Here is a 16,022-nt window from a genome sequence, read left to right as displayed (position 1 = left end):
TGAAAAATCTTTGAAATCTCCAATTTATATTGAATTTACATATTTAACTGTTCAATAAGTCGTTTCATGGTTAACTTATTTATATTATTAAAATATAATTGTATATCTAAAATAAAAATAATAATATAAAGTGAGATAGAACTTTAAGTTTCGGTTCCAATAATAATTAAAGTATTATAAATATAATAGTATAACCTACACATTATTATAATGTATACATAAAAAAATCAACCACTTTTGTATTCAGTGTACAATTAAGTACCTAGATATGTATATTTACTATTTTGTGTATACCTATGTCATGAAGTCATGATCTGAACAACACATTTTATTATCATTTTAACCTAACCTATAGATATATATCTCTTAGGTTATTACTCATACTTGAGTTTTATATTTTGTATTTAACATAGTTATTATATAATTATGTATATATTTGTGGTTTGGTTTTTTTTTTTTTTTTTTAAGTAGGTATCACAATGTGTATGAACAGTTTAGTCACGTTACTAAAAATATTCCTATATCATCATATAACTGGTCAAGATTTTGCATCTGAATGATCGAAACCTATAAAAACCCTTGAAAATTCGAAAACCTGAAATCCAAGTAACCCAAATTTTTTTTTCACAACGCCTAAATTAACTAAAATCCTCATCATTTTTATCATAGATATTTCATGGAATATTTTGTACTTTTTTACATTGCAAGTATTTCGCGGTTAATTTAACAATAATTATTGACAAGCATATTATAATAAATTTCAACTCTTAAATAAAATAAACTAATTCTGATTTAGTCAATACTATCTGAATGGTCGTAACTACTTAATATTAAGTATAAGGAATAATAGAATATTTAGTTTGTAAGGTACATAGTTATGAAATGAATTTTTTCCTGAACTGCTCAACTCCCATATTAACTCGATGAATCAATAAATACAACTCTATAACCTAATTAGGTCACCGATTATTACAGTGCAATATTTCCATACAATGAAGTCGTTTGGAAAATAAAAAAAATTGTAGCATAGAGGAATTTGTTAAATAGATTTACAACGTATTAGAATTAAATGAAATTATAAATAAATATTAAACTTACTGCATTATGATAGCCATCCACCTATTCAGTAAAATATTTTTGAGGGGTTGGTGTAAAACTTTCCCACTCCCAGGGAATTTATTATATTCCTATTCATTTTCTTGAACTTACTGAAATATGATACCCATCTTTCTGTTCAGTAAAATATTTTGGTAGGGTTGGTGTAAAACTTTCCCACTCCCAGGGAATTTATAATATTCCTATACATTATCTTGAACTTAAATAAAATAAATAAAAAAAAAAACAAAATGTTGATAATACAGTTTTATTAAGAATATTTAGTATCACGATGTAGAAGAAGTATATTATACAAATTAAAAATTTTGATATTTGTACATCATATTATGAAATTTTCAAAATCTGTAATTTTTTATACCTTCGGTAAATACAGATGATTTCAATTCGGTGCTATATGATTTGTATTTATAACCAGTGATATTTAGTTTATTTTTAATATTTTCTAGTGAAATATAAAATTATTCCTCGTTAATATTTGTATTAATATCCCCATCCCTCCACCACTAAATAATTACTGGAGTTTTATTCAAATAACAAAATAATATTAACCATTAAACTTACAATATTCGTTGTATCGTTGTGTCTCACATTTTAAAATTCAATAACATCACAAAGCTTACTAATCTAAACGTGCTACGATCAAACTACACAACGCACTTGAAGAAAAATAAGCACCCACACGGAACCAATGCGAAACCGCCTAGCTCGTGTACGTACGATACGACTGATCAACAATTCAAATCGAATTCAAAATTATTCTTTAACTTTAGACGAACGGCTCTCCCTCCTGCCTCTATTCGCAATAAGAACACTATTTACTGCTTTAACGTATTGCGACCGGTTTCACGTTTTCAAGTTCGACAGGATTCACGTTGTTGAATTGCCATTTTTCCGTATAATAAATCACTAAACATTAACACCACCGTTGACCATTTCAAATTTGTAATATTTTTTCACAAGTTCAAAAAATAATATTGATACCTTGAGGGGGGGGGCAAACATTTATCGATAAATTTGTGAAATATCATCTTAAAATATGACAGTCGTAAACTTATAATATTAGGTACTTTTAGTAGGTATATAATATCTATAGTGTCTATTGTGTTTGTGTTTTAAATATTCAGTTTTTGATTACCTATCGTTGTTATTTATTAGGTATTAAAAATGTATTTATATGCATAATATTCAAATAATCCTATTAAGAAAGTATTGTGTATAATTATATTAGTACATATTATAATATAATATCATAATATACTGTTTCTACGTTTAATTTTTGTTTAGGTAATTTAAATTATATAATAAACTGGTATCTACTGCCTATACATGTATATTATAGGATAATCAAAACACAAAGTCTTAAAATATATTGATAGACATTTAAAAAAGTTGTTATACTTTATACTATATAATAGTAATGTTAAACCAGATGGAGGTGCTATAATTGATAACGTTTTTCAATCGTTTTAGTAAAACTAATAATATTATAAGTTCGATGGGAAAAATTCAATGTTACTCAGTATTGTATGTACCTAGTAGTTACTAACTAATAATTCATTGTTAGATGATAATAGCTATAAACAAAACGATATAATACTTGTTTGGATTCAACGAAATTACTAATGTTTGACTATATAATTATATAATAGTTATGGTTTATAGATTAGATTATATGGATAAAATATTTTATGTTGGTTTACATTTAGTAAAATATTATCAATTGTTATTATTTCAATGATACACATTCAGACTAGAACATTAAAATCACTAAAACATAGCATGACATATATAAAAAAAAAACAAAAAATATAATAATAATAAAGAGCAACAAAATTATAATACTTATACAATATTTCTTAGCGCCGTTTGTCGTTTGCGCATCACTATTGTTAATTTTGACCTTTTTTGTTAGACCATTGTGCATCTGGTCGAGGCACGTTTGGACCAGGGACGTTAGGGACACTAATAAAAATGCAACTCGTTTGGACCAGGATGTTGTGAACCCATTTGGACCAATTTTTTATTCGTATATTTTACTTCTAAATAATTACTAAAAAGCCCGCTTAGATGTTCCGTTAAACTGTGTAAACTAATTTGTAGATTGTGTAGAGAAAAAAATTATTTATAGACCAAAAACCCACAGTTACATTATACGTTTATACAATTAATATGATGTAAATGATATCTGTTACGACACGGCCCTATCGGCCAGTGCGATAATACTAATTGACAATAATTGCGGTTACCTATATTATATTACTATCGCAAACACTATATTCTACGTATGCGCAGTGGTGACATCGAAGCCCAATTCCTATACCTTTACCTTACTAGGTTAATATTAGTATTTTGGTTAGTACATATAGTGCACTACAAAATGGGAAGGAAAATGCTGGTCCAAACGAGTTGTATAAAACTAATATTTTTTAGTCCAAACGGGTGTTCAAAATTGGTCCAAACGAGTTGTGTGTTAGGAAAATTGGTCCAAACGGGTCCTGCCCGTGCATCTTTTGATTTTTGGGTCGTACATCGTTTGGTATTGAGTGTTCTAAGGTTCTACATCATTTGCACATCATTATTATTTAACAATATAAATGAAAAAAGGTGTATACCCAAAGCTCAAGTTGTTTTTTAACTTTGGTCTTAAAATCTTTAAATAATATTCACATGATATTAAATTTTCAAATATTGCATAGATATAATGTGATACCAAGTATAAACGTAATTTTTTAGAATTAAATTTTCGATTTTTGATGAATATTGTCGAACTTTGAACTTAAAATATTTATGTATGTTTATTATTTTTATTATGAAGTTTAAAAATATTAAATTATTCATTCTCTATATATAATATTAATTATTATACATCATGTAATACCATTTTTTATACCCTTTTATTGTTCAGAATATTGATGCGCATTTGATGTACGAGAATTTGGAGCAGGTAAATAGACAGTGCGCAAATGATGTACAATATTTTTGGACAGGTAAATAGACGATGCGAAAATGATAAACAGACATTTCTTAGATGTTAGTTGGCCATTGGTTAAGAATTTAGATTGGTCAACTAAGTATATTTCAAAAATTCAAAATCAACTTTATGTGAGTAAGTAATTTATTGCTATCTCTTTCAATTTGGTTTGTGTATAGTTTTATTTATATGTTGAAAGTAGATTAATGTAGATAATGACAAATTCGACATATTTTTGTATAGATTAATTTAAAAACATTAAGAATTGAATAATTTATTGAGCAATATAACAAAGTATATTCATTCAAAATAATTACCGTGGTAATACTGATAAAAATAATAATTATAATAACACATTATTTTATGTATTTTGATAAACCTAATTTAATAACATTTATATCTATTCAACGTAATACAAACTGTCAAGCACGATCTTTTCTTTATTATTTTTTTTAAGTTAAATGTAACGAAAAATAAAACATGGTATTGGATGGGTTGAAAAAAACAAACATTCTCTTATTATAAATTTTTTTTTTAAATAAAATAAATTATGCATGAAAATACAAAAAATGTCTACAGTATATCCCTACAGCGTTTACGATTCTCATATAAAGCTTAATCGCCGTTTAATTATCGCTCGATACATATTATTTTAATATTATGCTACATTCATATATAATACACGTAACACACCCATCACAGACATTTATTAATCACTGTTTTGACTGATGGGGAAAATAAGGCCAGTGATGCAACGAGAGTTCAAACTCGGTTATAATGTAACTGAAATTTTATGCGGCTGATAGGGAATAAAGGTTAATTTGATCCTCTAACCTGAACGTTGTAGGGTTTAAAGCATTTTTTCTTTATATAAAATCAATATACATATCTGGTTAAGGGATTAAGCTTTATTTAATGATCCAAACATGTTTCATCAAAAACTTTAAATCAACCATAAAATAGGTGTTTTAAAATAATGTTTATTACATATACTGATAGATTGACGAGGTGCGTCTGAAATACGGCAAATAAATTAATATAACGGTCTGACCTTGTGGGTGCAACGCATAAACTATGAAACATGCAATGTTGAACGTGCTTACTCTTCACAATATTAAGGGTGTAGCGGATATTAATTTTGCATCCACCGTTAGCCTGTGCATGATTTATTGATAAGAAATTATGCAGTTATTATTTCCTGCTATTAAAATATGATATATTGAAACTTGAAGGACTCATGGTTAATAATATAGTATTAGTTAGATAATGTTTATATTTCATTGTAATTCATACATTTTACATTTTAATTTGATAGACTCGTACACTTAGATTAGTATATTTTTCATAGTTTTTGTTTTTAAATGGCTGTGGTAATGCTAGCAATAATCTCATGAAAATAAACTAATATTTTTAACAGTAGTGTTATATATATATTCACTTGTTGATCTATAATTTACAGATAGTTGGTTATTATTTATCAAGCAATTATTTTATTTTTCACAGTATTTTTGACATAAACATGTCCTGTATTAAACTAAGCGATAACTGTTACGTCTTACGTAGCAGATTCAAATTTCGAAATTAATAATTTTTTGTATATATTTTAAATTTATCAATAATAAACAATAGTTAAACATTTTAATATTTTAACTAGGTATTTTTTAAAAATTCGAAATCGATTCTGAATGGAGATGATTTGTGTCAGTCTAGGGTATATTATATTACCTATATTTAAATTATAATATATATGTATATATTTTTTTTTGATACAAGTAAACATTTGATAGAGAACGCTAATATATATAAACATTTGGTGAAAATTTCAAGTATACAATGATTCATTTTTGAGTTACGGGAAAACAGAAAAATCAATTTTGTCAAAAACTGCTTGCGTGAAATTCCCGTTTTTCATTACATTTTTAGGGTTTTTCATGGTGCTTTTGAAAACTACTTGAAATTTATACTTTTGACCCCTCCCCCTCTTCTAAGGTACCAACAAGATGGGCTGAAGTCAAAAAGCATTATTTCTACTCCAAAACGTGATGACAGACACAAAAAAAAAAACATACATCATTGTAAAATCAATACATTACTCACTTCGTTCAGATTCTAAAAGTTATACATACGTTTACTATATCACCATTGGTATTAATATAAATACACCATTGCTTGTACAAATATTTTACACTATTAATTCTTAATATATATGTATAATATTTAAAATCGATGCTGAACAACTGCATAAATATTTTTATTCGTCATTATTGTTGTTTTTTTTATTAAGTAAATTGATTTCAGTTATATTTATTTGAAATTGAACATTTTAGAGGTATTTCACTCTATTTTAGTTGTTTGTTCTTAAATTCTTCGGTGTATTTTTTTAAATACGCATATTAGTTATTATTATTATTATTGATTAGAATGGTTTTTAAATAAATATCATATAAAAATTATCTGAATTTACAAAAATTTTAAAAATTTTAAAAATATCATTATGTTTTGTAATATTTAATCTTTTATAGAGAATTATTTTAAATTTAAAAAAAATTAATCAATTTTATTTATATTTATCAAAATTAAAATTACAATATATTAAAATTTTAGAGTTGCAGTATTTTAAAAATTAACTGACGTTAAAAATATAAATATGCCCCGTATGACCATCAAAATCAATCACTACATGTTAAAGTATGTTTACGAATTTATCAAATTTCAACAAATAACCTTAATTTTGGGCTTCAAATCAGTTTTATATATATTTTTTTCAAAACTTATTTTCATTTAGTATTCATTGTCAGTAAAATAAAACTTAAGATTTGATTTATTCTCATATCCTACAATATTGTAAACTATTATTTGTTATCAATTTAAAATAAAACGAATTTATGTCAAAGCTGGTTTTATTTTTAAAAATACGTGTACTTAAAAAATTAATAAACACATTTTTTTCTTAGCTACTAGATATGTTAAAAGACAGCGGTGAAATGTCTGGTCATACCAAAAGGAATTTATAACTTATAACACTATAATAATTTACTATAACTTTAAATATCTTTTTTTATTTATACCTATTAAATTAAAATCATTTAAAGTTTTTGATTTTTGACAGTTATATAATAGTATAAATGATCATAAACAATAATCTTTAAAAATAATCTTTAAAAATACACAATTCATTTATGTTTAATATCAGACATAGAATTTTCATAGTTATATAAGCACTTATATTATTAAATTAGTATAATATTATAGTTATAATATAATTTAGTTTGATTTAGTAAGAAACATACATCCATCACGTAAATTTCCATAACCTAAGAAATTACAGTAAATTTTTATATTGTTAAACTTTTATAATAATTGCTAATTTAGTTAACTTTTCGTTCCGTAAAAAATATTGACCTTGCATGAAATCATTGCTTACAATTGCATAATGGAACACCCGACCACATATTAATAACACGATAATAATAATATAACTTTGAGTTCAATTACAAAATATAATATAATACACCGGAGTTTTTATAGTGTAGGTAACTACACATATGCAATCGACTTCTAAAATTGTGGAATAAGTAAGTTAGTACATTTACTAAGTAGTAGTAAGTACATTAGTTAATCACAGAGGAAATATTTGTTATGTTTGTATGTATAATCATAATATTATTGTAGGTTATATGTGTATTAATAATAATATTAAGTCGTGCATGCGTACAAGCCGTACAACACCTGCAATTTTACGTAGCAGGTTTTATAATAATTATGTGTGGTTTTTTTTTAAAGAGGAGGGGGAATCGATACCATTTTTTTCGGACAGTACACAAATACTTCAAACGTTCCATGCTAACTGTAGTTAGCATGGAACTGATTAAAAATCGATTGAAATACTGACACTAGTATTTTTAATCGAAGGTATAACACATAATATTTGAAATTCTCATCAGATTTGACAAGTATCAAAAACGAAGAATTACAATATATTTCTTGCATACGGTTAAAAATTCTTGAATAAATTATTTCATATTTTATTGTTTAGATATTTAATTTGAATAGTTTAATATGATTTCGAACATGTTTAAAGTAATAATTTGTCTGATGTACTGGAATCGGCAACTGATGGATAGCCTTTTAAATTCGATTAATTCATAAGTAGTTAACCAGAACGTTTGATGTGCCATTCAATACGAGAGTATTTAGCATTATAGAAGCTACACAGAAATGTTAACGTAAATTTAATTTACTCGTGTTTGTCAACGAATGAGCAACCGAATCACGCGGACGACAGTCCTTTCTGGTATACATACAAAACCTATATATAATAATAAATTCAAGTTAACAATTCGTGTTAAACGGAAAATATGAATAATTACAAAGCATCGTAGTGAATGCAATTAAAATCTTCAAGAGTTTTAGATGGTAAATCATTCTGAACAATACGCCACGTCGGTGACTCGTATTAAACACGATTTCAAACGCACCAACTGGATAACGTTTACAATGCTATGCTGGTATAGATCAATTTAATATTTATATATTTTATTATAATAGATTGAAAATTGTGTAGAAGTCTCAATCACATGGATTTGATATAGTGAATTTGATAATAAATTTACAGGGGTAACATACTAAGTCGAATGGCTGTAATATTGGCCACAGTCCTGGGAAAATAGTCGCTTAACCCATATCATTAGGCTCACAGAGATACTATTTCATTTGTCATAACTAAATACTCAGATATCAGCTGAAAAAGGCTCGAAATTAATTCGATTGAACCTATTGCCATCTTTATCTAATACAATACGAATGTATAATAAATACTGTAGGTTAGGTAATAATAATATATTCACATAAGTTTATAGGTGTGCCTAATTAACATCTGTTACATATTTATGGGATGTATATTAATTTACAACGTTAAAAACTATCTAGTAGTGACACCAAAAATTTACCAATAACTTTTGGTGTAAAAGCTCTATTAGCCAGAATGTGCAGTATATTATACGTTTCAATACATCAACATTTTAATCTGTGGGTTGTGAGTCATGACTAAATCTAGTATTGGGTCACAAAACACATTTAATTATTTATTTTTAAATTATGGTTTGTAAGTATACATAACTACATAAGTGATTAGTTGTTCGCTCTACATATTATTGTTGAATAGTTTTAATACACTTATCATATTTTGTACTGTATACATGTTTTGGAATGACAATAGACATTTTTTTTTCCATATGTCACGTGTGAAAGCATTTTAATACTTATGTACTTGAAAGTCAGCTATATATGAAAAATAAAAGGTTGAAGACCATCATATCAACTGAAGTTTTAATCTCAAAGAGATCAAAGCTAAACTTATGAAAGCTTAGTAATACATTAGCGCTTATAGCAGTATTATAAGCTGAGTAATAATTTCAAATTATTAACGAATATCTCGTATGCAAATGAAATTTTAACATGAAAAACAATATTATATATTGCAGCAAAAAATCTTGGTTTAATATTATTTATTTATATGAATGAAATATTACATTTTCTATCTCTCTAACAAGTTATACAAAATTTATAAGTAATTTTATAGTTTTATATCATTTTTTATATTTTTAAGTAAATAAAAACTAAACTAGCAAAAAAATAATAATATAAACTCAGCATAGGTAATTGGTTATAATAATTGTATAAAAATCTTTATCATTATAACTATTATGTATTATGTATTACATTTCCTCATAAAAAGTTTGTTGATAGTTGTATGTGAATTTGTTAAATTAAATGTTTGAAAAATTCAAAAATATATATATACATTTAACAATATTTAATATTATATATATTATATAATATAAACATTATAATATACATTTAATTCAGTCCATTTGAGTGTAAAATCCATAATGATTGAACCATGTACTATAATAACTATACTAATAATAATAAGGATGGGATGATCATAATATAGTTACAGTAAAGTCTCTTTAAATTAAATATATGATTAGACTCCTACGGGCCTATTACCATATATAAAAAACAAATGTCAACATTTAAAACAATTTATCATGAAAAACGTTAAGTACTTAAGTTAGACAAAAATGTTTGCATGTGCTGATTGGACCTTGAAAAGAAATCCAATATTTAAATGGTTTAATTCTACAAAAACATTAAAATCCTGCGTATTATGACCTAAGGTATATTCCACATATCAAATAAAAATTTGTTTTCTCATTGAATATACGGTTTTTTCATAACGTTTAAACACATCAAAATTTAAATTGGAAGTTGAAGTCTGAAATAACTCAGACCACATTTTTTTAAACTTTAAAACTTGTTTAGCTCAAACAAAAAGTATTTATATTTTAGTCATTACATATTTAAAATAGTATATAAGCAATAAGGTTTTTATATACCAGACATCAGTCTAAAAGCATTAGTAATGTTTGCCCCACAGCTCTGATAAATGCATATAATATACCTACATATTATGTATATTAGTCTTTATATTATACTATGCAACTATCTCACCTTGAAATTTACTCATTCATATAACTTTAAGAAGTATTTTACACTTTGTTTCACCAGATCGACATTATTGTATTTATTATAATATTTCAAGTCAATAACACATTAATTAATTTATAGGTACGTTACAAGATTATAATAAAACGATATTCCAAGATGTCATGATTTAGTTTTTGATAAAATGTTTATCATTCACAGTAACAAATCAATCCTTATTTAAAAATATCATGTATTTAAATTAGATATTAGTTACTACGGACAAAATACTGTTCACTGTGGTAGTATTGTTATATATGTTTTAAATTTATTTCGTCATCGAGTGAGTAGGTCACTGTAACAAATTATATGGTTAATTATTGTATACGAAAAACGATTCCAAGCAGAGACACTCTATAATTTTGCAAACGCTGCCTCCTGGCGTAAATTTCTAAAAAAAAGATTTGCAAGTGGATACCACTCTGATGTACAATGAGTGTCGAATAGATCAACAGTAATGGATGGATTAAATTTAAATTAAATGATAACATAACATTATTGAATACGAAAAACAATTTTTGAAGAAGACATATTGTCAGCCTGTACCAAATATATTACATTTTCATGATATATTTGTTTTTAGATATTACTATTGAAGTTATATTTTATATTATGGTTGGTTGATTCAATTTTCGTCGAAATTATTGCATTCGTTATACTACAAATATTTAATTATTAAAATGTCTATATTTTTATGATACTTACCTTTTATTTATTTTTTTTTTGTAAGGAGAACCCGCGGCAACATAGGCCATTGGGTGTGGGGTGGTACGGTAGGGGTTATTTTTGTATATTTGTTTGTAGGTTTTTAAGTGGGTAGGGTTGTAACACGTGTTTGTGTATGTGTGGCAAGGATATGTTGCTAAAAATCCCGGGTGGTCACCCATCCGGGAGCTAGCTACTGCAGCAGATACGTACGCTCAGTGCGTTTCCGCAGATTGAGCGTACGACCGCGCCTCACCAAGTCACATACCTTTTATTGTTATCGACTCTAAAGTTACTACCACCTTACCGTAGAATTTTGTGAACGTAGGTTAATGGTATAAATATAGGTACCTAATAGATTAAAATAATTTTGAAATATCATTGCATGTAGTTTTTTTTTTTTAAATAATACAAATAAGACATTCCTAGCATATGGCTATCTATGTCTATAAATATTTAGACAGAGTGTATAGTAAAATCTATTATATACGCAAAAATGACTTAATCAATCATTTTTTGAATAATAGTAAAATAACTAACATCCTGTTCAGAAGTTAGACATCTTATAGGTACTAATATGAATTTTTTTCTAAATTTTGTTTTATTTTCGTTTAATCTGCATTCAACATCCTTTTATCCATGAAAGGTAATCTCGTGTATTAACCAGTTCTACTGGATTATATTTGGATTGCATGATTCGCATTTCATCTTGACTTAGTTGAACATATACAGGGTGATTTTTTAAGCATGCTCGCCCCATTTTTATGCTTAAATTATGCATATATTCAAATTTTGATTTTTGTAATATTTAAGTGTAGTTAAAGGCGATATTTTCGAGTACTTAGATTTTTCACAACTTTTAAGGAGTATCCTGTAGCGATACCAACTTTGTTTTTTCAAATGACAACCTTTATGTTTTGAAGCAAAATGTGATTCAGATAATTTTTCTGAAAATTTTGACATATTGCAATCAAAATTCGAACGAAAACTTCCAGAGTTATTCTACTTGAAATACTAAGGAATAAGGATAAAAGTCTAATACTTAAATGCCTACGTTGTAAATGGATACACGTACATATTTCGCATTTGTGCTATTGTACACTATTGTTCGGTATTTTATTATAAGTAGGTATACCTATGCTATACAAATATTAACGTTGCCTATAAGGTATAGGTAACATGGATAGAATAAAAAGGATATTATTTTATTCATATTTTCTTTTCTTTTGAAAATTGTCAGATGCAATATTTGGCCATTTAGTAATAAGTAGTGATTATTAACAAATATTTTATTTTTATATTGTATACCGAATTATAATTATCGTATCCATTTACAACGTAGGCATTTAAGTATTAGACTTTTATCCTTATTCCTTAGTATTTCAAGTAGAATAACTCTGGAAGTTTTCGTTCGAATTTTGATTGCAATATGTCAAAATTTTCAGAAAAATTATCTGAATCACATTTTGCTTTAAAATATGTAGGTTGTCATTTGAAAAACCAAAGTTGGTATCGCTACAGGATACTCCTTAAAAGTTGTGAAAAATCTAAGTACTCAAAAATATCGCCTTTAACTACACTTAAATATTCCAAAAATCAAAATTTGAATATATGCATAATTTAAGCATCAAAATGGGGCGAGCATGCTTAAAAAATCACCCTGTATACACACAAATACACAATACCCGAACAAAAAACAATTGCATGTAAAATCTTAATAGAAAAAATATTTACTTTATAATTGCACACTAAAAAAAAATATTGATCTTTAAAATAATTCAGTGAGATTAAAAGTTACAAACAGTTTTAATATACGTATATATATTGTATACAATTAATGACGGTACAAAATGAAATGTTATGTTCTTATTTTGATGTTGAGTGGACTGTATTCTTTTGGTTTTTGATTTGATGTTGAGCGGAGAGTCAACACCGCACAAGTCTGCCCTGAGTGGGTCTTGCTACGGTGAGGCAGGAGGGAAGTTATACCACGCAAGTCTGCCCTGGGTGGGTCTTGCTATGGTAAGATAGGAAGGAATACTGACTGATTTTGTGCTCCGCACTCCCTTTTATAATCTTGGTTTCACCTGCTGTGGCGCTGTGTACTAACATGAACCGCCCATGATTGTCTGTGGTTGGTTATTGCGTACGGTCACGTGACGGCGCTGACCAATGCATTGGTTGTTGCCACCTTCGAAACCACGCCCACAACAGTCCGATTAGCTGCTGCGCGTGGTGCAGTGTCCGGCGTGCAGATCCGGCGCGTTACGAACGAGTTCCCGTACATGGTACTGACGTTGGGTATGGCCGGGTGGCCGGGTGGCCGGTCTCGTGTTCTGTGACGGAACTGAGGGCGCCCGCCAGTCTGGCGCCAGCCTAGTCAGGAACAGAACACGGCACCGACGCCGTGTGGTGCCGGCATTTGTCCGCATACAATGCCCCCTGGCTCATTTGAGCCTTAATAGTTATTACTAGTGCAATGACCATTATGATGTGATACGCATTCCTTATCGCAGAATATACACGGGTCATGTCGGGTCGTCGGGTCATCAATAGTTTTATTGAGCAAGTTTGTACTATCGTGTACCTTATTACAACCGGTGCTCTGTGGACCAGTCTGACCCATGCTCTACATAATACATAAATCCGGCCGGTACAGTCGGCGGGAAGTTGGTAGCTCATGTACGCCTCCCGACGTCAAACGTGCCCGCCGTTGCAGCGTTTATTCGTGACGATCGACAGTCAGACTGCCGACCGACTATATACCGAATCTCATGCTATCATGCAACGTATTTTGACCAACAGCCAATTAGAGAATAATACATATATATTTAATTGATTTCCATATTACATATTGTGATATTTTAAGAAACGAATTACGTGTTGCGCGAACAGTTATTTTAAATAAAACTAATAGAAAAAATAAAAATAATAATGTTTATTTCTGGTTGCATCCGTGTAAAATATATTTATTAAGATGAACAAAATAAATTATAATAAGCTTAGATTTTCAATTATACCATACACAATTTAAATCTAAGAAATTATAATTAAATAAATGGTTGCCTAAAAAAATGTCATTACATTTTCTCAAAATTTTGGAGAAGGATAAAACGTATAAAACGTATAAAACGTATAAAACGTATAAAACGTATGTGAATGGTGATTAGTAATTATTAAAAAAAAAAAACGTATTATACAATATTCAATCCAATCATTTTTTCATTCAGGTTTTTTGCCAATATCAAACTTCTTGGAGTTGATCAAAGAATGACCGACCGGTATTATAAGTAACAGTAGTTGCATCACAGTTTTTTTCTGTATCTGTTTGCTAATATAATGACAAAAATGTGATGACTCTTACAGTGGTTATAGAGTTTTCATTTAGTATTTTTACTTGTAGTCGATTTTAACCAACTAGTTCTGGCTAAACTTGTATATACTGCAGTTATTTTGTTATAAATTATGGCAAAACATTTATTTAAATTAGTAATTTTAATACTGTATATTAATTATTGAGTAAAAAGTGCTACATTCATCGTTATTGTCCATCTCAGACTGGCGACGCACTTTTAGGTAAAAACTCATAAGTTATATGCGATAAGCTAACACTATTCACGGCTCGCGCTAGAATTTATAACACCTCTATGATTAAACGAAGCCTTAGTCCGTTATATTAGTAAAATTCTTTTGGGAAATTGGTATTTTGTTATTGTACTTTATCTTGAGGTTATTATAACCTAAAAATGAATTTCCATACCATCAAATGAAAATTAAATAGGCTGCAACGCAAGGCTTTCAATATCCCTTGGTATACATTTATTTCCAAAAACATTTTTATTTTTATCCATTTCTCATGCCTATAAATAGTTCAAAAAAAGTTAAAATATTTTGCAAATTTTTCATCTATTGCAGATATCAAGTATCGACGGTAAATCCTTTTAAAGTTATACAAAAACAAAAAAAAATATTGAACGTTGAAAACTGATTTTCAGTATCTTGTTTTAGTGTTTTTCCTTAGTTATTTTTTTTTTAATTTTCCCGACTATTTTGTAAAATACTGAGAAATTACAACCCTGACTTCTTAAAAGTACCAACTCAAATTTGCATTATCAAAGCATTATCATGAAATATGAAAATTAAAGCATTTTTTCTACTTTTCGTTTATTTTTCGTCTATATTGACTTAAAATTTGTAAACTTATCGTAAAATTTATTGTTATAAAATAAAATCAATACATTCATCGCTCTGTTCAAAATTTAATTAATATAAATGCTTCAGTTATATCGATAGCTGTTGATAATAGTTCTAACTTTATACATCCAATAATTTTAAAATATATTACCAGTGTTTTTTGTACTATATATTATATCTACATAATATTATAAGTAATAATCACATATTATTTTAATTAAATTGTTACTCGGAGAAGTTTATTAAGATTATATAATATTATGTATAAGGTTTTCTTACATAATCTATGAATAGTTAGCAAGTTAGCTTAGTTCATCCAAACTATAAAAATATTTTTTTTACATGGTGTACATCATGCAATTATGATGATTAAAAGATGATCCTAAATTGCCTATCTATAGCGCCGTCATAAATATTTTTATTATAATAATATAAATTATACCTAGTACAATTTTAATAATACCAAAAATATAGACCCATTATGTAA

At 27.5% G+C, this 16,022-nt stretch overlaps 1 protein-coding gene across 2 annotated transcripts in view; it reads right to left on the bottom strand.

Annotated features, from left to right (window-relative positions):
• LOC107166904 (diuretic hormone receptor-like) overlaps positions 1 to 1,835 on the bottom strand; it is a 48,619-nt gene extending 46,784 nt beyond the window's left edge. For both annotated transcript variants that reach the window (XM_089227271.1, XM_089227272.1), the window contains exon 1: positions 1,678 to 1,835. The gene's annotated coding sequence lies outside the window, so the exon portion shown is untranslated. The remainder of the gene's footprint in view (positions 1 to 1,677) is intronic.
• Between the last annotated feature and the right edge of the window lie 14,187 nt (positions 1,836 to 16,022).

This window comes from Diuraphis noxia, unplaced genomic scaffold (assembly GCF_037042655.1).
Source record: "Diuraphis noxia isolate RWA-SAM2 unplaced genomic scaffold, SU_Dnox_SAM2 contig0004, whole genome shotgun sequence".
In the NCBI taxonomy this organism is placed as follows: domain Eukaryota; kingdom Metazoa; phylum Arthropoda; class Insecta; order Hemiptera; family Aphididae; genus Diuraphis; species Diuraphis noxia.
The sequence above is the reverse complement of the archived record's forward strand: the minus strand, read 5'-3'. Positions and strand labels throughout refer to the sequence as shown.